The following is a 24146-nucleotide window of genomic DNA, read 5'->3' on the forward strand; positions in this document are numbered from 1 at the left end:
GGAGGTGCCAGCATTCTAGGGGCTTATTTCAGCCAGGTCCCTGAACACATTCAAACACAAACTCCTCGCCGGAGGTGCCAGCATTCTAGGGGCTTATTTCAGCCGGGTCCCTGAACACATACTCTCGTGACCACACTGGCGCAAAGCACTTAACAAATAACAATACTAGCGCATGGCCGTGCGGTCATGCGAACCATAAATAGCTGCAGCACGTACAGGACCTTCCTAGAAGGACCAATGACAAGCTACACCAGAGCGTGAGCACCTACAGGAACTTCCTGAAGGAGCCAATGACCTTAGCTGCAGTATCAGATCATGTGACCCTCGATCTCCACTGAGAGATCTTACTCTGGGCATGCTCAGAACGAGCAAAGCAGGACTTAGACCCAGAAGCGTCTGCTCGCCGCTGCCCAGCACCGACTTCAATGGCCGAAGCAGGAAAGGCAGCAGTAACTCTTAGCACAGAGTCAGACTGAGCGAGATGCTGGGACCAACGCCTCCGCTGAGCAGGCTCCACTGCGGCAGGAGAAGAATGGGAGACTGCAGCGGAGATGGACCGAGATTCCCCCTGTGCAGAGGAGGGAACTCGACCCCTAACAGCCTGTGCTATATACTACCTACGTATTCTAGAATACCCGATACGTTAGAATTGGGCCACCATCTAGTTATACTATATGGAGGAGTGTGGGGCGCATTATACTATATGGAGGCCTATGGGGTGTATTATACTAAACAAGAAAAATGCTGCTTATTTATCGAGTAAGTGGCTTGCTTATGCCAGAACAAAAATCATTGTTCTCGGCAGCACATCACCCAGTGAAAACTGCAGATATGCTGCTGATAACATGATGATACTGTATGGGGACACATTGATCTATTAATGATTGTTCTGTCCCCATCATTATTACTCAGCTGGTGGAAAGAGACCAGGAAACAAGCATCAAACGATTTCAATATTGTCCATCACGCTCGTTTAGCGGCCTGAACTCAGCCCATGTAAATACAACTGAAATGCTTCTGTGTGATGTGCAATATATAAGCATTTTGGGCCACATTTTAAACTTTTGCCCAGGGCCCCACTTTGCCTAAAACTGGCCCTGCTGGTGCGAAGTATATATAGTGGGCAATTCCTGCAGTTTCTTCAAGTTTTCCAAACCCTGAAGCGGTTAAAAGAAGTGACATAAGACAGTTCATATGCACAGCAATGCCGTTTTGACATTGCTGTGCACTTTGGCAATTTTATGGCGCACTTTTGTAGTGCTTTGTCCTCTTGAAAACCGCCTGAAAAAAAAGTTGCGTGTGTATAGCATGAATTAGCATTTCAAATAGTTTTTATTTAGAATTTGGAGCACAATCTGCACCTAAATCCACATTAAAAAAATATTAAAAAAGCTCAGTATGAACTCTTTTTCCTTAGCTGAAAAAATTTGATCTTAGAATCGGTGCATTTTTGGAACACAATTTTGTGGAATCTTAGGAAGAATTTGCTTTTTGTGTGTTTTGTTTTTGCAGACTTTTGACTTCAGTGTCCAATTTTGAGTACCGTAGATTCCGTGATTAATACACATCAAAGAAGCGACATGCCACTTCTTTTATTTCCTTTGTGAGGTTTTCAAAACCATGTCAGAAAAAAAATTTGCTGCGTGAACAGTCGGGATTTTCTACTCAAATCAATAAGATTATTCGAAAAGTATTTGAATTTTTTTTTTGTATGTGGATTTTGGAACAGAATCTAATACTAAAGCCATGTCAAATATCTCAGGGTCAGTATATCCTGAACACTTCTGCAAACAAAATCTTCACAATTTTGATGTGAATTTTGTTGCTGCAAATTTTGCCGTAGGATTTTAATCCTGTGTAGAAATAGAATAATGGAAACAGCGTTACAGTAACATTACGGAAGCAGAACATGTGAATTTGGTATTAATCGGACTCCGAGGTTCTAGAATACTAAATAATGTAGATTATTGGATGGTACTCACATTTGTTTTTGTCTAATTATTAGGTTAGAAAACTTGCCATAATACAAACTAATTAATGTGCACCAACATAGTTTATTTATGGAGTTCTGTCATTTTTAGATAATTCATCTGGCCTCCATTGCCAATTAGGGTTATGATAGACATCATAGTTCATAATTCAGTAAGTAAGTAAATGACATCACCCGTCAGGATGTGAGAAACTTACATCACCTGCTCATTTTACTAGCGGGTGATGTTCCCCACAGGAGAGAGCTCACCCTTGTTATGACTATCTCAGTTTGCCCAGAGCCCAAGTTAGAATAAAATTACGGACGTGTCTCCGAGAATATATTTGTTCTTGCTGTGATTGCTCCATTTTCCGTCTCTGCATTCAATATATGAGAAGCCGAGTATTTATTATTAAAGGGATGTATCAACATGGTTAGCCTTGTAAGGGCCTTTGTAAATTATATTTTTATGAGGCAGAAGCATATGTGGAGCTTCCTGTGTCAAATATGATATTCCATTAAATTACAGGAGCCAGGAGCTGGGATTAAAAATGTCTTGGAATTTATAACTGTGTATGCTTTCTATCAAATTCTATAAAAAGTCTACAAAGTAAATATATAGAGTATATTCAAATATTTAGCTCCTAAAAGTGAAGCTGCATATTACGTGACCTAGTACGCTTTTTTTCTCTTTTAGCTCCTTCGTAGTTCAGTGCATAAAAAAATAAATAAAAATGGGCTAAATATATGTTATGGTTTTTTGTAACTACTTAGTACTTTGAGTGCAAGAGGGTGCATACATTTTTATTTAGCTGTCTTCATTTAGTCATGAACATAGTAAAATCATAAGCAGACAACCGTATTGTTAAGAGGTTAAAGTAAATATTCATATTCAACAGTAAAGATCTATTACTTTGTATTTTTCACATATCTTCATTATATTTTTAGCTCTTTTTTACAGTGCAGTGCACATGTAAAAATAATGGAAACATGCTAAATTCTATTTCAATGTCTTTTAAGGCCTGTGTGTGTCTATATAGTAGTTTAAAGCACTAAATAGAGTGCAAGCTTTTACTTAGGATAGCTTTTTGTTTAGCTCCTTATTGAAGGAGAACTGATTTCACAAAGAACTATTGTAACTATATATAGGCACAACCTTTAGTAATTTATTACATATCTTCATTGCATTTTTAACACCTTTTTTACATTGAAGTGAATGAGAAAACAACAAAAACAGGCACAATCCTATTTACCTGTTTTGTGGTTTGTGTGTATCTACTCAGTACTTTGAGTATACAAGGGTGCAAACTTGATATTTACTTATAAACATAGTAAAACCAATGGAAGACAACTATATTGAAGAAGTATTGACTTCAAAAAGAATACTTCATTTTTCCTATGGAAGCACTGCAGGGAAACTAAACATTGCTTTCAGTAAACACCTACACCTTCATTTAAATGTTAGCTCCTTTTTACAGGGCAGGGCATGAAAAAACAAATTAAGTCAAACTCTATTTGCATACCTTTTATGGGTTGACTGTGTCTATCTAGTACTTTGAGTACAGAAGGGTGAAAATTATTCATAATTTTTTTATTTACGTATAAACATAGAAATATCAAAATCAACTATACTTTATAAAGGAGTACTACTGATTTAAAAAATAATTAGTATAACACTTAGTTTTTCTTAATCAACCAATGAAAAAACCACGACAACAAGTTCCCTTTTGTTATTTGAATAATCAATAATAGTTTATTAATAAGACCAAGGTAAGATGAAAAAACAGAGGGCAAGGAAGGGGTTACACCCACTAGAACATGTCTGCAAGTAAGGATGCTCACTGGACAAATATTATATTAATAATTTTGAGAAAGGCTGCACCGCCGAAACGCGCGTCGGGGTGGACGCTCGTGGACATATTCTGACATTATACAGGTAATCATGTTAGCCATCACAATTGGCTTTTACTATTTGTAATATTGATCATATATGTCAATTTTAGTATTGATTATGGCCTTATGGGAAATGTGCAATATTGCTGAATATTTATATGTGACCTTATGATGTTAGTACTATACTATTCCTCTATGCCCCTATTATTAATATAATCTTTGTCCAGTGAGCATCCTTACTTGCAGACATGTGCTAGTGGGTGTAACCCCTTCCTTGCCCTCTGTTTTTTCATCTTACCTTGGTCTTATTAATAAACTATTATTGATTATTCAAATAACAAAAGCGAACTTGTCGTGGATTTTTCGTTGGTTGATTATAGTCTTTGCGACTATTGTCCCGTTATTATGTCCTGATATCGAAATATCACAGTATATTCATATATTTGATTGATTCTACATAGTTATTGTGATTTTTTTCTTTCTTTCATGAGGTGTGTTTACTTAGATTTTCTTGTAGAGGTTTATCAGGAAACTAAACAATTGATGTTGGGCTCTCTCACACAGTACAACAATTTACCAGTGATCTCAGCACCAATAAACTGTGTCAAATTATAATCTATCTCTGCCACTTGAAAAGAGGCCCTAGATCGCTGAAAATGAGTTGTGATTTAGATATGATTTATATAAACAACATTTTTTCAACTATTATTCAGGGTCTCATCCATATTTTGCAACCAAGACTGCCCACTACATTAGAGAAGAGCTAGTATTCCAGGTGATATAATCTGTCAGATAAATTATGTTACTTACCACTCTTTTGCAAAAACTGCAAGTCATCTTCTTCACTATATATGAGTAGTAAATTACATAAATTACATATTTAGTAATGATCAAATCTTTGAAAATTTAATTCATTCCGTTCAACAAATTTTTCTCAAATATTGGATTCATGGTGAGCTGAAGTACTGCAAAGCTTCTAGTGGCCTTAAAAAGATGTATGTTACATTCTGTGGTCTCCTAACACTGTAGCAAAAAGTTTACAGATGAAGACTTTATTCTAAGAGAGGAAAGGCATTGTTTAGGTTTTGGAAATAAGAAATGCCTTAACGTGGCTTCCAGGTACACATGAATTGGCCAATTTATGTGCTAAGCTTTCTCAATATTTCATATTTCTAATGCACTAATGCAATTCAATTCTCATATTTCACATTTGCATGCTATGGCGCTACAGAGTGCTGCCTTTTTTGTTTGAGTGTATATGAGTTGGTGACTCTAGGTTAGCACCTGTTCACACTTAGTTTGTTTGGATGTGACAGTCAGTTTTTTGAAATTTATATTCATTAGCCTTCTGACTGAGCACTTTGCCTTTTAGCCACAGGTGTTTTTAATCCCAGCAGGACCCTACCCCTGCACAGAGATATAGATTTTAGTCTAAGAGAGGATTCATGTTCCCATACAGATGAAGACTTTATTCTAAGAGAGGAAAGGCAGTGTTTAGGTCCTGAAAATGAGAAATGCCTTAACGTGGCTTCTAGGCACACATGATGTTAGGGCTAGCGGAACGCACCAAATAATTAGAAAGATAGGGTAAGGTGCGTTCGCAGCCCGGGGTCCACCGTGCAGAGATGGAACCTGCTGCTAAGTAATGACGGACTATATAGCGGTACAATGTGGATACACACTCGGGTTAACTTCACCCTGTGTGAAGGAAGTGACCACTGTTGCGTCACAGAGCCGCGGTACTGCACAAAGAGCGCAAGCAAGGAGTCTCAGAACTCAATCCCAAAACACAGGATTAGAGTTTGTCTAGACCTTTTGCGCTCGACACCGCAACTGGGGTGTCAGAGCAACTGCAAAAATAGCTTAAATGCAAAAGAGTGCATGCAGTGCTGCACTGGCGGACGCCACTAAACACCCAGACTTGGGATAGGAAAGCGCTCTAATAGCGCACGGCACCACACTGGCGGTCACAGTAATTAGACGCTGTTTCATGTGTATACTGCTGATGGCTCTGCCGGGCGCTAGATAGCAGACATCCACCTTACGCAAGCAGTCATACACAAGGGAGGGGATGATTAATGACTTTCACTCATCAACACACACACGATTTCAAGAGTATACTAGCGCATGGCTGTGCGGCCATGCAAACCTATTATAGCTGCAGCAAGTTCAGGACCTTCCTAGAGGACCAATGAGAACTGCTACAGTAACTGAGCAACTTCAGGACCTTCCTAGAAGACCAATAGGAGCTACTGCAGTACCTGAGCATGTGACCCCAGACCTCCACTGAGAGGTCTTCCTTTGGGCATGCTCAGAAGGGGAAAAGCAGGACTTAGTCCCAGAGACAAGTGACTAGCACACTCCAGAAATGTTGTGATGCAAGATGGGGGGTTTATTTACATACAGTAATCAAACGTTTCGGTCGATACTAGTGTTGAGCATTCCGATACCGCAAGTATCGGGTATCGGCCGATACTTGCGGGTATCGGAATTCCGATACCGAGATCCGATACTTTTGTGGTATCGGGAATCGGTATCGGGATTAATATCAATGTGTAAAAGAAAGAATTAAAAGCGCGCATTCTTAGGTACAATGGCTCCCGGTTACGGCGGTAAAGTCCAGGCTGCGTCGGAGGGTGAGTAAATCCCTATTTTTTATTTTAATTCTTTCTTTTACACATTGATATGGATCCCAGGGCCTGAAGGAGAGTTTCCTCTCCTTCAGACCCTGGGAACCATACAGGATACCGTCCGATACTTGGTGTCCCATTGACTTGTATTGGTATCGGGTATCGGTATCGGATTAGATCCGATACTTTGCCGGTATCGGCCGATACTTTCCGATACCGATACTTTCAAGTATCGGACGGTATCGCTCAACACTAGTCGATACTGGACCTTCATCAGTGTGCTAATTATACCCGTATGTTTGGTGAAGCCCCAATTTTTTTTATAGAACTGATTGCATCCAAAACAAAGGCCTTGAATATATGGGCCACAAAAGCAGTAAGGGCTATCCGACCACTGAATCAAGGAGCACGTGGTGTCCGCCGCAAGCTACACTTGCGGCGGACACCGCGTGCTCCTTGATTCAGTTTGAATAGTTTGAATTTGCTGGGACCGGCAAATTTTATAAAGTTTGACACAAATTTGATTCATATCTCTAGAAGCTATTTGTTCTGCATTCACTTGTACATTCATTAGGGCTCTTAAAAATCTCAGCATGGCTTTTAAGTGCTTTTTGAATATTCTTTATTGACCCATTACAAATATTTTGCTTAAACTAGGGCCGGTTCTGGTACTTTACAATGTTTAATCACTGTTATTGATTCCTTACTGTGCATTTTTTGCTAGGTACAGTATATAACTTAATAACAAGGGTAGTATTTTTGTCCATACTTACATGGTACTCCCCCCCAGGCTCAAGCAGGTCCTTGCTGTGAACAAACATAGTCTCTTAATAATAATATTATCAGTGTAGAAAACAGCAATTTTGAATGATGGGTGCAATTAATCATCTCGAGTTCTTCACCAGGAAAATCTGTCCATCACACTCATGGATTCTATGCCGGTAGCTGCGGCCACGGGGTTCTGTCCTGCACAGGAACGCTTTGTTCTCACCAGAAATGCTAAGTGTTAATATTTGCCTTCACTAAAAATATAGAATTTTTAGCAATTAAACATGAACTCTCCGAGAAGAACGCTGAATAGACTGATCATCCAGCACACAGCAGACTAATACATGCTTCAAGGTTTGCGACATTTCGAGCATTACAGACACGTATCACAGTACAGAGTATTCCCTGGGCTTATGTGAAGTTTTAGAAATTCTTTCTGATCTTTTTACAATGTCCAAAGAAAAACTACTTTATCAGAAGGATATGCAAAAATCCAGTTAAAGTGATGACTAGGTTTGACAATGCAAACACATGCATTGTTAAGTAAAATCTCTTAGATCTTATAGGGCTTATATATTTACGGTACTTTAGAAATTCATGTCAGAATGGTTGCATAATCTTTTCTGAAAGTTTAATCTCAGACTTGCCCAATTTATCTAGATTGGCAACTCCACTCTGTCCCCCCTCCCTGCTGCTGAATCTACACCCAAAGAGAAAAAAGCAGAGATGATTACCTGCTGAAGCCTCCAACCAAATGCACTAGCAGGGCGCATCGGACCCGATTAATGATGGCAAACACACAGGTGCAAAAAATACCGATGAAACAACCACTTTCAATCCAGTGTTGGCATTGTTCACACAGGCAATGCAGAGCATCTGGTTTACAGCCTATTACTAACGCACATACAGGTGGGCCGCCCAGTGCTACAAAATGCATGCTGTGTGAATAGAGGCCAACAGTTTACAGAGCCATCTTGGTCCGACTGCACTCTGCAAGATAAAAAAGAGGACTTTTTGTGTCGGTGAGCTTTTATTCTATGTTTAGCGTTGGGACTGGCAAAATGTAAGGACCCTTGACGCGGGATGCCAGCTTACGTATTGAGGCCCCAATATAAACTAATATCTTACATACATTGATGTGTTTTTATGCACTTTATCTTGCAGAGTGCAGTCGGACCAAGGTGGCTCTGTAAGGCTAGTTTCACATTAGCGTTTAAATCTGCAGCGTTTAAAACGCATCCGCAAGTGGTGGATAAAACGCATATAAACGCGTACAAATGCGGCGTTTTTTAGACGCATGCAGTATCGCATGCGGCTAAAAAAACGCCGCGTTTGTACGCGTTTATATGCGTTTTTCCTGCATTTCCGTTTTTGGTGCGCATGATGAGAAATTTTACAAGAGAAAAATCAAGATAACCAGACATCGCCAATGGGACTACAGAGGGCGTGTATTATGGAATCTCTATATATAGACCCCTGAACAGCTGGAATCTTCAGATTTTGCTCCTGTATCCTGTGTCATGATGGATCTTCACATGGAGAGCTTTTATTTCAAATTGGATTTAAGCATCAAGCTGTTTCTTGCCTGTGCTTTTGCTTGGGAGCAAGACAGAAATCGCGAAAGATGAAGGAGACAACGTAGGCGTTTTTGGAGACACCCCATTATCAAACTACGTGAGAGCCGTGGAGCCTATCACACACTCTATGCTGAGCTTAATGCCAACCCGGTGAAATTCCAGGAATACACAAGGATGTCGCAAGACTCTTTCCGGGATTTGCTTGGTCGTGTCCAAGGAGCCATACGGCGACAGGACACCCAGCTCCGTAGAGCGATTCCACCGGAGGAATGTCTGCTGGTTACATTAAGGTATGTTCCAAATCTAAACCAATGACAGTCCAAATTTTTGTTTTCTGACATGTATTTTTTGGGTATTTTCCTTTCTGTCTTTAGCATAACCACACCATAAGTAGAATAGATTGTAATGTTTCTTGGGTTTGTTTTACAGATTTCTGGCAACCGGAGAGAGTTTATCATCCCTCCACTTCCAATACCGGCTTGGAATATCCACCCTGTCCGGAATAGTTGCGGACACCTGCCGGGCTTTGTGGAATGTACTCCGGGATGAGTTTATACCCCTACCCACCGTCGACATGTGGCTTGAAATTGCGGAAAAATTCTGGAGTGTTTGTGATTTCCCTAACTGTTTAGGAGCGGTGGATGGAAAGCACATCCGCATTATCAAACCTGCCAGAACAGGATCTGTATTTCAACTATAAAAAATATTTTTCTGTTGTGCTCATGGCAATAGCTGATGCGAACTGTCGGTTCATTGCCGTGGACATTGGAGCTTTTGGCCATGTCAACGATTTCCAGACTTTCAAGAACTCAGATATGGGCCGCCGTGTGTATGGCAAAAATTTCAATTTTCCACCGCCACAACCTCTCCCCAACACTCAAGGTCCACCGATGCCATTTGTTATGGTTGGGGATGAGGCCTTTCAGATGTGTGAAAACCTACTGAAGCCCTATTCCAGTCGGGACTTGAACCACACTAGAAGGATCTTTAACTACAGACTGACCAGGGCCCGAAGAACAGTAGAGTGTACCTTTGGCATTCTGGTCTCTAAATGGCGCATTCTTATCACGGATCCCTGTTGTGAATTAGACTTTTTTGGCTCCCTCTTGTGGTCACTAGTGATATGACTCTGGGATTGTCTTTCCTCAGTTTGGCACTCACCTGGGTCGTTAGTCCAGGGGTGTTGCTATATGAACTTCCTGAATTCTCAGTCTGGTGCCTGGCATCGTTGTAATCAGTCCTTTCTGTTTGCTCCAGTCTGCTGGTCCGGGTTCTTGCAAAATTAAGCTAAGTCCTGCTTCCTTGTCCTTTGGTTATTTGCATTGCTCTTATTTTTTGTCCAGCTTGTACTAAATGTGATTCCTGATTTTGCTGGAAGCTCTAGGGGGCTGGTATTCTCCCCCCGGGCCGTTAGACGGTTCGGGGGTTCTTGAATATCCAGCGTGGAAATTTTTTGATAGGGTTTTTGCTGACCGTATAAGTCATCTTACTATATTCTGCTATTAGTCAGTGGGCCTCTCTTTGCTAAATACCTAGTTCATTCTTACGTTTGTCTTTTCTTCTTACCTCACCGTTATTATTTGTTGGGGGCTTGTATACAACTTTTGGGGTCTTTTCTCTGGAGGCAAGAAAGGTCTATCTTTTCCCTTCTAGGGTTAGTTAGTTCTCCGGCTGGCGCGAGACGTCTAGAACCAACGTAGGCACGTTCCCCGGCTGCTGCTATTTGTGGTGCTAGGATTAGATATACGGTCAGCCCAGTTACCACTGCCCTATGAGCTGGTTTTTTGTGTTTGCAGACTTGGTATTTATTTCTGAGACCCTCTGCCATTGGGGTCATAACAGTATGCCAGGCCAACATTGAATGTTTAATGCATTGCAGAAGTGGGATAATAAGAAAGGAAATTCTGAGTTTTTTTTTTTTTCCTCTCTTTCTTCCTCCCCTTTTCCTCTGAGTGGCTTATGCTTGCTGCAGACATGAATGTCCAGACTTTGATTACAAGTGTGGATCAGCTTGCTGCTCGTGTGCAGGGCATACAAGATTTTGTTACCAGTAGTCCAATGTCTGAACCTAAAATACCTATTCCTGAACTGTTCTCTGGAGACCGATTTAAGTTTAGGAATTTCAGGAATAATTGTAAATTGTTTCTATCTCTGAGACCCCTTTCGTCTGGAGACTCAGCTCAGCAAGTTAAAATTGTTATCTCTTTCTTGCGGGGCGACCCTCAGGATTGGGCTTTCTCGCTAGCGCCAGGAGATCCGGCATTGGCGAATATTGATGCGTTTTTTCTGGCGCTCGGATTGCTTTACGAGAAACCCAATCTTGAAATTCAGGCAGAAAAAGCCTTGCTGGCTATTTCTCAGGGCCAGGATGAAGCTGAAGCGTATTGCCAAAAATTTCGGAAATGGTCCGTGCTTACTCAGTGGAATGAGTGTGCTCTGGCCGCAAATTTCAGAAATGGCCTTTCTGAAGCCATTAAGAATGTGATGGTGGGTTTCTCCATTCCTACAAGTTTGAATGATTCCATGGCGCTGGCTATTCAAATTGATCGGCGTTTGCGGGAGCGCAAAACTGCTAATCCTCTGGTGGTGTTGTCTGAACAGACACCTGATTTAATGCAATGTGATAGAATTCAGACTAGAAATGAACAGAAAAATCATAGACGTCAGAATGGGTTGTGTTTTTACTGTGGTGATTCTACACATGTTATATCAGCATGCTCTAAACGCCTAACAAGGGTTGTTAGCCCTGTCGCCATTGGTAATTTGCAACCTAAATTTATTTTGTCTGTGACTTTAATTTGCTCATTGTCTTCCTACCCTGTTATGGCGTTTGTGGATTCAGGTGCTGCCCTGAGTCTTATGGATCTGTCATTTGCCAGGCGCTGTGGTTTTGTTCTTGAGCCATTGGTAAATCCTATCCCTCTTAGAGGTATTGATGCTACGCCATTGGCGGAAAATAAACCGCAGTTTTGGACGCAGGTAACCATGTGCATGACTCCTGAACATCGGGAGGTGATTCGTTTTCTTGTTCTGCATAAAATGCATGATTTGGTCGTTTTGGGTCTGCCATGGTTACAGACCCACAATCCAGTCTTGGATTGGAAGGCAATGTCTGTGTCAAGTTGGGGCTGTCAGGGAATTCATGGTGATTCCCCGCCGGTGTCTACTGCTTCCTCTACTCCTTCGGAAGTTCCTGAGTATTTGTCTGCTTTTCAGGATGTATTCAGCGAGTCCAGGTCTAGTGCTCTGCCTCCTCATAGGGACTGTGACTGCACTATAGATTTGATTCCAGGTAGTAAATTTCCTAAGGGAAGACTATTTAATCTGTCTGTACCTGGGCATACCGCAATGCGTTCGTATATCAAGGAATCTCTGGAGAAGGGGCATATCCGTCCATCCTCTTCCCCTCTTGGTGCGGGATTCTTTTTTGTGGCCAAGAAGGACGGATCTTTGAGACCTTGTATTGACTATCGGCTTCTGAATAAAATCACTGTTAAATTTCAGTATCCTTTGCCTCTGTTGTCGGACTTGTTTGCCCGGATTAAAGGTGCCAAGTGGTTCACCAAGATAGATCTTCGTGGTGCGTACAACCTTGTGCGCATTAAGCAGGGAGATGAATGGAAAACTGCATTTAATACGCCCGAAGGTCATTTTGAGTACTTGGTGATGCCTTTTGGGCTCTCTAATGCTCCTTCAGTGTTTCAGTCCTTTATGCATGATATTTTCCGGAAGTATCTGGATAAATTTATGATTGTTTATCTGGATGATATTCTGTTTTTTTCTGATGATTGGGACTCGCATGTAGAGCAGGTCAGGATGGTGTTTCAGGTCTTGCGTGAGAATGCTTTGTTTGTTAAGGGCTCAAAGTGTCTCTTTGGAGTACAGAAAGTTCCCTTTTTGGGTTTTATTTTTTCCCCTTCTGCGGTGGAGATGGACCCAGTCAAGGTCCGAGCTATTCATGATTGGACTCAACCCACGTCAGTTAAGAGTCTTCAGAAGTTCTTGGGTTTTGCTAACTTCCACCGTCGTTTTATCGCTAATTTTTCTAGCGCTGTTAAACCTTTGACGGATATGACCAAGAAAGGTTCTGATGTTGCTAACTGGGCTCCTGCAGCCGTGGAAGCTTTCCAAGAGTTGAAGTGCCGGTTTACTTCAGCGCCTGTTTTGTGCCAGCCTGATGTCTCACTTCACTTTCAGGTTGAAGTGGATGCTTCTGAGATTGGGGCAGGGGCCATTTTGTCGCAGAGAGGCCCTGGTTGCTCTGTAATGAGACCATGTGCTTTTCTCTCTAGGAAGTTTTCGCCTGCTGAGCGGAATTATGATGTTGGCAATCGGGAGTTGCTGGCCATGAAGTGGGCATTTGAGGAGTGGCGTCATTGGCTCGAGGGTGCTAAGCATCGTGTGGTGGTCTTGACTGATCACAAAAATCTGATGTATCTCGAGTCTGCTAAACGCCTGAATCCTAGACAGGCCCATTGGTCATTGTTTTTCTCCCGTTTTGACTTTGTGGTCTCGTATTTACCAGGTTCAAAGAATGTGAAGGCTGATGCTCTTTCAAGGAGTTTTATGCCTGACTCTCCTGGAGTCGCAGAACCGGTTGGTATTCTTAAAGAGGGAGTAATCTTGTCAGCCATTTCTCCGGATTTGCGACGTGTGTTGCAGAGATTTCAGGCTGGTAGATCTGACTCTTGTCCACCTGACAGACTGTTTGTTCCTGATAAGTGGACCAGCAGAGTCATTTCCGAGGTTCATTCCTCGGTGTTGGCAGGGCATCCGGGAATTTTTGGCACCAGAGATTTGGTGGCTAGGTCCTTTTGGTGGCCTTCCTTGTCACGGGATGTGCGGTCATTTGTGCAGTCCTGTGGGACTTGTGCTCGAGCTAAGCCTTGCTGTTCTCGTGCCAGCGGGTTGCTCTTGCCCTTGCCTGTCCCGAAGAGGCCTTGGACACACATTTCCATGGATTTCATTTCAGATCTTCCGGTGTCTCAGGGCATGTCTGTCATCTGGGTGGTATGTGATCGCTTTTCTAAGATGGTCCATTTGGTATCTTTGCCTAAGCTGCCTTCCTCTTCCGATCTGGTTCCTTTGTTCTTTCAGAATGTGGTTCGTTTGCACGGCATTCCTGAGAATATTGTGTCTGACAGAGGATCCCAGTTTGTTTCCAGGTTCTGGGGATCCTTTTGTGCTAAGATGGGCATTGATTTGTCGTTTTCGTCTGCCTTTCATCCTCAGACTAATGGACAAACGGAACGAACTAATCAGACTCTGGAGGCTTATTTGAGGTGTTTTATTTCTGCAGATCAGGATGATTGGGTGACCTTCTTGCTGTTGGCTGAGTTTGCCCTTAATAATCGGGCTAGTTCCGCTACTTTGGTTTCGCCATTTTTCTGCAACTCTGGTTTCCATCCTCGTTTTTCCTCGGGACATGTGGAGCCTTCTGACTGTCCTGGGGTAGATTCTGTGGTGGATAGGTTGCAGCAGATTTGGAATCATGTGGTGGACAACTTAAAGTTGTCACAGGAGAAGGCTCAGCGTTTTGCCAACCGCCGCCGCGGTGTGGGTCCCCGACTTCGTGTTGGGGATTTGGTATGGCTGTCTTCTCGATTTGTTCCTATGAAGGTCTCCTCTCCTAAATTTAAGCCTCGCTTCATCGGTCCTTACAAGATATTGGAAATCCTTAATCCTGTGTCCTTTCGCTTGGACCTTCCGGTGTCGTTTGCCATTCACAACGTGTTCCATAGGTCTTTGTTGCGGCGGTACGTTGTACCTGTGGTTCCTTCTGTTGAGCCTCCTGCTCCGGTGTTGGTTGAGGGCGAGTTGGAGTACGTGGTGGAGAAGATCTTGGATTCTCGTCTCTCCAGGCAGAGGCTTCAGTATCTGGTCAAGTGGAAGGGCTATGGTCAGGAGGATAATTCCTGGGTGGTTGCCTCTGATGTGCATGCGGCCGATTTAGTTCGTGCCTTTCACGCTGCTCATCCTGATCGCCCTGGTGGTCTTGGTGAGGGTTCGGTGACCCCTCCTTAAAGGGGGGGTACTGTTGTGAATTAGACTTTTTTGGCTCCCTCTTGTGGTCACTAGTGATATGACTCTGGGATTGTCTTTCCTCAGTTTGGCACTCACCTGGGTCATTAGTCCAGGGGTGTTGCTATATGAACTTCCTGAATTCTCAGTCTGGTGCCTGGCATCGTTGTAATCAGTCCTTTCTGTTTGCTCCAGTCTGCTGGTCCGGGTTCTTGCAAAATTAAGCTAAGTCCTGCTTCCTTGTCCTTTGGTTATTTGCATTGCTCCTATTTTTTGTCCAGCTTGTACTAAATGTGATTCCTGACTTTGCTGGAAGCTCTAGAGGGCTGGTATTCTCCCCCCGGGCCGTTAGACGGTTCGGGGGTTCTTGAATATCCAGCGTGGAAATTTTTTGATAGGGTTTTTGCTGACCGTATAAGTCATCTTACTATATTCTGCTATTAGTCAGTGGGCCTCTCTTTGCTAAATACCTAGTTCATTCTTACGTTTGTCTTTTCTTCTTACCTCACCGTTATTATTTGTTGGGGGCTTGCATACAACTTTTGGGGTCTTTTCTCTGGAGGCAAGAAAGGTCTATCTTTTCCCTTCTAGGGTTAGTTAGTTCTCCGGCTGGCGCGAGACGTCTAGAACCAACGTAGGCACGTTCCCCGGCTGCTGCTATTTGTGGTGCTAGGATTAGATATACGGTCAGCCCAGTTACCACTGCCCTATGAGCTGGTTTTTTGTGTTTGCAGACTTGGTATTTATTTCTGAGACCCTCTGCCATTGGGGTCATAACAGATCCCTTCTCCGTGGTGTCACTTTTTGTCACGTGCCTGCTCTCACACGTGACTTGGGGTTGTGCCTGCAAGGGTTAATCTATCTCCCCACTCTCAGTCCAGCATTCAACCTCTGTCCTATGCTGTAATGGGAGCATAAATCATACACCAACCCAGGCCATACACCCGCTCATACGCGCTGCCACCACTCATCGAATACATGGGCGATGAGTCCCAGAAATAATAATACTAATAAAAATATGTCTATCACTCATAAGGCTCACACACCTCATGGCTATGGATTCTTTTAGAACATTCAAGGTTCAACTTGTTAAAGTTTATAATTTAGTAACAAAAGGGTCAGTGCTTACAATAAGAAAAGGTATAAAAATATAAGAATAATAAAAAGACATACAACTTAGGCAAAACAGTATCAAAATAAACAGGAGAAAACTTACAGAAAATCATCTAACTGGTAGCTGCTTCTGCTCCCTGGGGTAGGACGAATGTAGATTGGAACACATCAGCTTTTCAGGCTGCCCCATCATGTGAACAAGGGGCAGCACAGGCAGCACGGTGGCGCAGTGGTTAGCACAGCAGCCTTGCAGCGCTGGAGTCCTGGGTTCTAATCCCACCTTGGACAACATCTGCAAAGAGTTTGTATGTTCTCTCCGTGTTTGCGTGGGTTACCTCTGGGCACTCCGGTTTCCTCCCACATTCCAAAGACATACTGATAGGGAATTTAGATTGTGAGCCCCATCGGGGACAGCGATGATAATGTGTTCAAACTGTAAAGCGCTATATAAAAATAAAGATTATTATTATTATCAGCCATTAATCTAAAAGTGGAAACAGTCGACGAGGTGGTCAAAGCCTGTGTGGTTCTGCATAATTATATAATGGCTAAGGAGCAACCCAACATTGAACTGGATGAACCAGTTGCACACCCACTGTCCGATTTCCAGCATCACCCGCTGCGGTCAACTGCAGCCGTTGGTCACATGCAGGACCAATTTGCTGCCTTTTTTTATTCAGATATTGGACGTGTGTCATGGCAGGACAATGTTGTGTAAATGTCCTGTTGTAATTAGATCTGTACCAGTAATTTTCTACAATGATAATAATATTTCTCATTAATAAACTTTATTTTTGGTTGTGTTGACCGTGTCTCCTATGTTTTTCCTCTCCAAACCAAGACTGTCCTAAAACTGGCAGTATTTGATCTGTATTTAATATCAGTTTTTGTAATCCAAAACCAGGAGTGGGTGATAAAAGCAGATGTGCTAGTTATTATGTTAATATCATAATTTACCTCGAATTGTTCCACTTCTTGTTTTGGCTTACAAATACTGATATAAAACACTGGCCACATACTGCTAGTGTTATGGCAGCCATGTTGCTTTATTTAAGCTTGTTGACGTCATTGCGTCCTGATTCTGTTCTGCTGTATCCATTGGACACAGACTGAAGAGACAATGACTGTCACACTATCTATACTCATCAAGTCAGGTGTCAGAAATAATGAATTCATGATGCACATATTACAGCCTCATGAATTCACTATTTCTGACACCTGTGCAGGTGAGCATAGATATGCAGTGTGTGACCACCATTGTCCCCTCAATTTGTGTGTAATAGATTATGTATAAAGAAGAGAAAATGGTGGTTATACAAGGCAGTTCTCTACTCACCAGGTCAGGTGTCATAACTAAAGAGTTTTTTGACACCTGACCTGTTCAGTAGAGGTCTGCATTGTTTTTCCACCATTTTCTCTTCAGACTGCCACACTAGTCACAGACAAAAAGAGATTATGGAGATACATGTAATATTTTTGGCCCACCTCATATCTGTATACTAAAGACACACAAAGCTGCAGTTTTTTTATTTTTTTTTATAACTACTGGAGATATGATGTGGCCCAAAAAGTAAGTGTGTGGCGAAGTTTCTTAGTTGGTGCACAGTGTGTGTTGCCGGCGGCGGAAGACACAATAAACCAAACATAATTGTGGCAAATCAAATGTTTTTATTTTTTAACAACCAAAAAATTTATTTACTGCGCCGGCTTGGGGTAGAGGGATGTAAACGTGGGGTGTGAAGCACTGAGGCCTGGCTAACCATGGACGACGCAGAGGTGGCAGGAGAAGGGGCAATGAAACTAGAAGGGTCTGGAAGTTCGGGGATGGGGCTTGACACATGAGAGGCTTGAGACGCACTGGAAGGGTGAGACAAACCTGACATTACAGACACATTGGGAGGTAAAGGGGGAGGAATGCTAAGAGTCCTCTGTTTTTTCTTTTGGTGTTTTTTTTGGTTTGCCTGGTTTTGGGAGGTCTTGGTGGGCTCATATGGCGTGGCGTGGTGGTGGGTGACCTGTCAGGGTCCGGCTGCACTGTGTCAGAGTCCATAGTGCTCATAGAGCGTGCAGCCATGCCAGAGTCCATAGTGCTCGTAGAGCGTGCAGCCATGCCAGAGTCCATAGTGCTCGTAGAGCATGCAGCCATGCCAGAGTCCATAGCGCTTGTAGAGCGGAAGGCCATGCCAGGGTCCTGCTGCATCGTGGTGGTGGCGGTACGGAAGGCTATGCCAGGGTCTTGCTGCATCGTGGTGGTGGCAGTACGGAAGGCCATGCCAGGGTCCTGCTGCATCGTGGTGGTGGCGGTACGGAAGGCCATGCCAGGGTACTGCTGCATCGTGGTATTGGCGGTACGGAAGGCCATGCCAGGGTCCTGCTGCATCGTATTGGTGGCTGTACGGAAGGCCATGCCAGGGTCCTGCTGCATCGTGGTGGTGGCGGTACGGAAGGCCATGCCAGGGTCCTGCTGCATCGTGGTATTGGCGGTACGGAAGGCCATGCCAGGGTCCTGCTGCATCGTATTGGTGGCTGTACGGAAGGCCATGCCAGGGTCCTGCTGCATCGTGGTGGTGGCGGTACGGAAGGCCATGCCAGGGTCCTGCTGCATCGTGGTATTGGCGGTACGGAAGGCCATGCCAGGGTCCTGCTGCATCGTGGTGTCAGTGGAGGCGGTCCAAACAGGAGCAGCGGATGTCATGGTGGTGACAGTGGGATGTCCAACTGCACTCGGCATGGTGGTGGTGCTGTAGTGGTGTCCGGCTGTGGAAGGAATTGAGGTGGCCGTGCAGTGGGATGCAGCAGAGGTCGGCATTGAGGTCAATTGTGACAGTGAAGGCACAGGTGGATATGCCGCAACTGTCTGCTGGAAATACCGACTCTGCTGCATAGCCTGCACATAAGCAGCATTGCAGGCCTGCATGACACTCAGCTGGAGATCAGGAGTAAGGTGTTCCGACATGCCCTGCTCAATTTGGTTAAAAAAATGATGTGCTGGCCTCTGGAGGTCGGCTTTCACTTGATCAAGGCTTTTGCTGAGCTCCTGGATACGTGCATTCAAGAGGCTATGTGAAACATCCATTCGGTCACCTAAAGCCTTGATTGTTTTGTGTAAAACCGAGCTCAAGTGCAAAAACTCGGGCATGAGTGACCTGTCCGAAGCCCTCTGCCGCTGCCGGGAGGAGCCCAAAAAAAAAGGAGCAGTGGAAGAGGACTGCGAAAGGGGAAGACCTGATGGACCAGCTCCCTGGTCTCCAGTTAGTGTGGAAGGCCCACTTGCTGCTGCACTGCTGGATGGCTGGGACGGGTCCGTGGCTGTTGGATGAAGGACCGCTCCAGAACCTGGGCCAACAGTAGTGCTGTATGTGCTGTGAAAAAAGGAAAAAGAAAATTAATATCAAAAATTTACCAGATGCAAAATCCTGTGGAATATAAAAATACAGATTATGGCAGTACAATACAACCTAATGCACGTGATAAATACTTACGTTCTCTGGGCAAGGACCGGTCTTAAAAATGCCAGAACTCGATGGTATTTGTATCGTCTGATCCTTGCTCTTGAACCACTGGGAACACGGCTCTCTTGACGCAGGTCCTTGTTAAAGCGGTCCTTCATCGAACGCCAACGTGTTTTCACTTTGGCCACTGTTAAAAAAAAAAAAAAAAAAAAAAAAAAGGTCAGAAAAAGTACTTTTGGCTGTGCTCACACAACTGTGTGTGATGGCAAAAACTCCTCTGAGTTTCTTTCATCACACACAGTTGTGTGAGCATGCCCAAGGTCTCTGCTGCTTCACACTGCATTGCAATACTTACCAAATGCACTTTGGACCCGATTTGGGGCGTTGTCCCAGCCATCCCACATCGCTTGGGCCACTTCATTCCATAAGCGCCGGATCGTGACGTTGTTTGAGTGCAGTGGATCCCGGGTGTCCCACAACGGGACTCGCTCCTGGACCAGGTCGATCAGGAGGTCATTCTCGATTAGATCATCCTCCCGCTGTGAAACCTAAAAATTAAGTAAAGTCATTAAAGGGACTCTGTCACCTGAATTTGGAGGGAACAATTTTCAGCCATAGAGGCGGGGTTTTCGGCTGTTTGATTCACCCTTTCCTTACCCGCTGGCTGCAATATTGGATTGAAGTTCATTCTCTGTCCTCCATAGTACACCCCTGCGTAAGGCAAGATTGCCTTGTGCAGGCATGTACTACGGAGGACAGAGAATGAACTTCAATCCAATATTGCAGCCAGCATGCAGCCAGCGGGTAAGGAAAGGGTGAATCAAACAGCCGAAAACCCCACCTCTATGGCTGAAAATTGTTCCCTCCAAATTCAGGTGACAGAGTCCCTTTAAAGTTTGCTCAATTAACATAAGGAAAAGAAAGAAAAAAGATGCTGAGAAATGGCATGAATAGGAAAGCCAACATACAAAAGGATTCCAGAAGAAAAAAGTTAAGAAATACGAAAGAAAGGAAGATTCAAGATAACAGTCAGCCTTGTATACGTACCCGCTGCCGTCTTTCCACCGGACCTTGACTCCGCTGCTCCTGCCCTGTCTCTGCCGCAGTAGAAGAAGAGCTCTAAAAAAAAGGAAAAATTCAAATTGTCACATGTGTAGATGTGACAGTGAATACTTACCAATCTGACGAGGCAAGTACTCACCTCACTGACATGCTCCACTTCCGACTATCCTGGACGAAACTCCTCATCAGAATAGAAGAAGACATTCTGATGCATGCAGAAAGAAAGAAATGGCAGAAATTAGGACATGTAGAGAAAGAAAATAGAAAATAAAGGCATTGGCTAGGATATACTCACATTGTTCAGAGGCTTGTTTGCTCCAAGGTGCTGGGGTCCGTCTGCTCTGCTTGGCTGTCTGCTGAGAAGTGACCTGCAACTGTCCACACACTCCCTTTATCACCTTGATGGTGGGGGGTGGCTTATCAGTGTCTAGACATGTTTTTCTCTATTGAAACGCATGTGTTCACGAACGCAACCAAACGCATGTGCTTGTAAACGCATGCGTTCATATAGACAGCAATGCGTTTTTTTGTCGCAATCGACCGCATGCGTTACCAGGCGGCAAATTGACGCCTCTAAAAATTACTACATGTTGCATTTCCGCGCCAAGCCGCAAACGACGAGACGACGCATGCGTCGTCAAACACGGCAAAACGAGAACAAACAAAAAACGCATGCATCCCTAATGTTAAATATAGGAATACACAACGCATGCGGATATATGCGGTACAAACGCTGCGGACGCAACCGCTAATGTGAAACCAGCCTAAACTGTTGGCCTCTATTCACACAGCATGCATTTTGTAGCACTGGGCGGCCGCCTGTATGTGTGTTAGTAATAGGCTGTAAGCCAGATGCTCTGCATTGCCTGTGTGAACAATGCCACATACAGACTATTATCGCTTATCTTTTTGTGCACTAATGCCAAACAGCCAACACTGGATTGAAAGTGGTTGTTTTATCGGTGTTTTTTGCACACGTGTGTTTGCCATCATTAATCGGGTCCGCTGCACCCTGCCAGTGCATTTGGTTGGAGGCTTCAGCAGGTAAACAGCTCTGCACTCCTGCGCAGGCGTACTTCTCTGTCCTGTTGAGGGCAGAGTAAAGTACTGCAATGTGCAGGCGCTGGGCCTCTCTGACCTTTCAGAGTTACCGGATTTATCACAGTATAATTGTTTGATGATTAATCAAACCCTTTAACCAAGAATCAGGAATCAGAAGTCAGTACAAAGCCTTGACAGCAGAGTTTTCAGAACTTGTACAAGATATTAAGTTGCTCTGCAAGAAATCTTTTAAAGATGATACCATGGACCAGATATTTCCAGAAAATTGGACCATATTATTGGCAAATAACAATTACACCATACTTTGAACATTGGAGAACTTTACTATGGATGTTTCTCTTTTCTTGTTGTCAAAGTTGAAGCAATACTAAATTTCTATAAAATATGTAGGAAGGAACAGTGTGCCATAAGGCTTTACAACTATGGCCACTTATCTTCCATGTATGAAGGTATGATTTTAAAGTCTTTATATCACTGTGTGTGATGTTTGGTAGAAATTCAAAGGTTCAACCTTGAGCCCAGTGCTCTGTATATGAAGGAAGATAGACCTGTAGATCCTTCAAATCTTGAAGAATGATGGAACCCCCAATGTCCTGGTAATTACACTATTCCAATGGAGAGTTATAACATGAAAAAATCCCCCCAAAAATGCTGCAATATTGAAAAGATTCTTGACCTTTGGCTGATTTTTTGTGACAAGTTTGACCTATGCAAAAGTTTTTATCCAAATGGATTTGTCTCCTCTCTTCCTTATATAAAATGAATATAATACATCATAAACTTCATTGAAAATATGAAGATATCTAGCCACTTGACAAAGTGATAGAAATAAAAATACATAATTCTTCACTCTTCCTTGAAGAAGACACATAGTATCCAGTATCAAACCCCAAAAATTATAGCGATGCAAGGATTAACTAGAGTCAATATTAATATAATCTGGGCAGTAAAGGATATAAACTGTAGGTTTTAGAATCCACTTTTCCTTCCAGCTCATGAAACTTGGATAAAATAACACAAACTTATGCAGCTTACTATTTTTTCTTTCAAAACACAATATTTTGAAATAATTTGTGGGTTTTATAAGTCTAGAAAAAGCCACAAGGGGCCAGGCTTCTGACGTAACCGTCTTTGAATTTCACAAAGTCCATTTCCATGTTGATGCGAGGGAATGATTTGACAGCACATGGGGGGACCAAAGGAGGGGAACTGCTCCCCAAACACAAATTTCACTGTGGCTACTGGTGAAAAACAAATAGTCTGGGCCATGATTAGATTAACCTCTCTCCTGCTGAAAGGGGCTATAATGCGGTCTATGGAGATAATCCCTATAAAATGAATCCTGCATGGTATAACATAGGTCTTGTATACCCACTTGCGAAAATGGTGTCGGCAGCACGTATATTTACGTGGTCTGTTTGCTATTATGGATCTGTTTGTAAGCCACATGATACCACACAAGTACATAAAGCTCAAAATGGCTGGAGTTGACCCAAAGCCTCAATTATTTGGACAATAAACCCAAATGTACCTTTGTTGTATATATTTCAATGGTTGTTTCAACAAACTTGGGAAAAATCAATAGTACAACGAATATAAAAAACATAATGTAATACATCTTGGTAGAAAAAAAAATACTTTTTATTCTCATTAGCCACTTCTCCATCCTTTGCCTTCTGAACTTATTATTTTCTCCAACATACTGCCAAACTCCATCTTTAGAGAATAGCAAGAGTAGTTCACTTAGAGATCAGGTTTCATGGAGCTCAAAGAAATCAATGGAGAGTGAAGGGGGAAGAGGAAGGAGCTGTTGTAGAGAGACACAGAGGCAAAGTGACAAGCAAAGATGCCTGTTGCTTTCTAATAAATGATGTCACCCTAGTGCTGGATTCAAAGTTACACTGCTCAGTATTCCTGTTTAATATTCTCAATGCTGTGATTTTCAACGAAGTTGTTGTTACACACCTGTCTCTTATTTAGGACTTTGATCCTCTCCTTTTTCCTATGTCTATGGCCTTTTACATTGCATCTTACAAGTGGCCTGGCAACGGCCACTTTGTCACACCTATGAGTCAGATAATTGCTTGTTGTCTCCATTCCAGCTGTTGTGCACCTGTCTCTACTGGGCCAGGCTTTGCCCCTTCTCTTTGGCAGCTTCCCTTTGTTGTACTCCACGTTTTACAAGTGGCCAAGCTACACCCCTGCATCTGAGCATCGATCCGAAACAGTGTCCAAAAGACATGTGTTTATACTCTGACTATATCCACGTCCTCCCTTCCTTATAATCCCCTGTGAACACTGCACAAGACAAGCTGTTTACTCTTCTGTTGCTGTAAGCTTCTTGAACTATTAACGAAGTGTGTTTTCTTTACCTGCATTTGCAGCAGTTCAACCATCGTACTGCTGTGAACATCATGAACTGTTATTGGAGTCTGTTTACATTAGCTACACCTGGGTGTCTGCTTCAGAATTGCGGTTTTTCCTACACCTGCCATCCTGGTTCGGTGGCTTTCAGCGTGTCCTACATTGGGTGTTTATCTGCTGTCCAGCATAGACAGTATCATAGTTTCATAGTTTTTTAAGGTTGAGGGTAAAAATA

This window comes from Ranitomeya variabilis, chromosome 4 (assembly GCF_051348905.1).
Source record: "Ranitomeya variabilis isolate aRanVar5 chromosome 4, aRanVar5.hap1, whole genome shotgun sequence".
In the NCBI taxonomy this organism is placed as follows: domain Eukaryota; kingdom Metazoa; phylum Chordata; class Amphibia; order Anura; family Dendrobatidae; genus Ranitomeya; species Ranitomeya variabilis.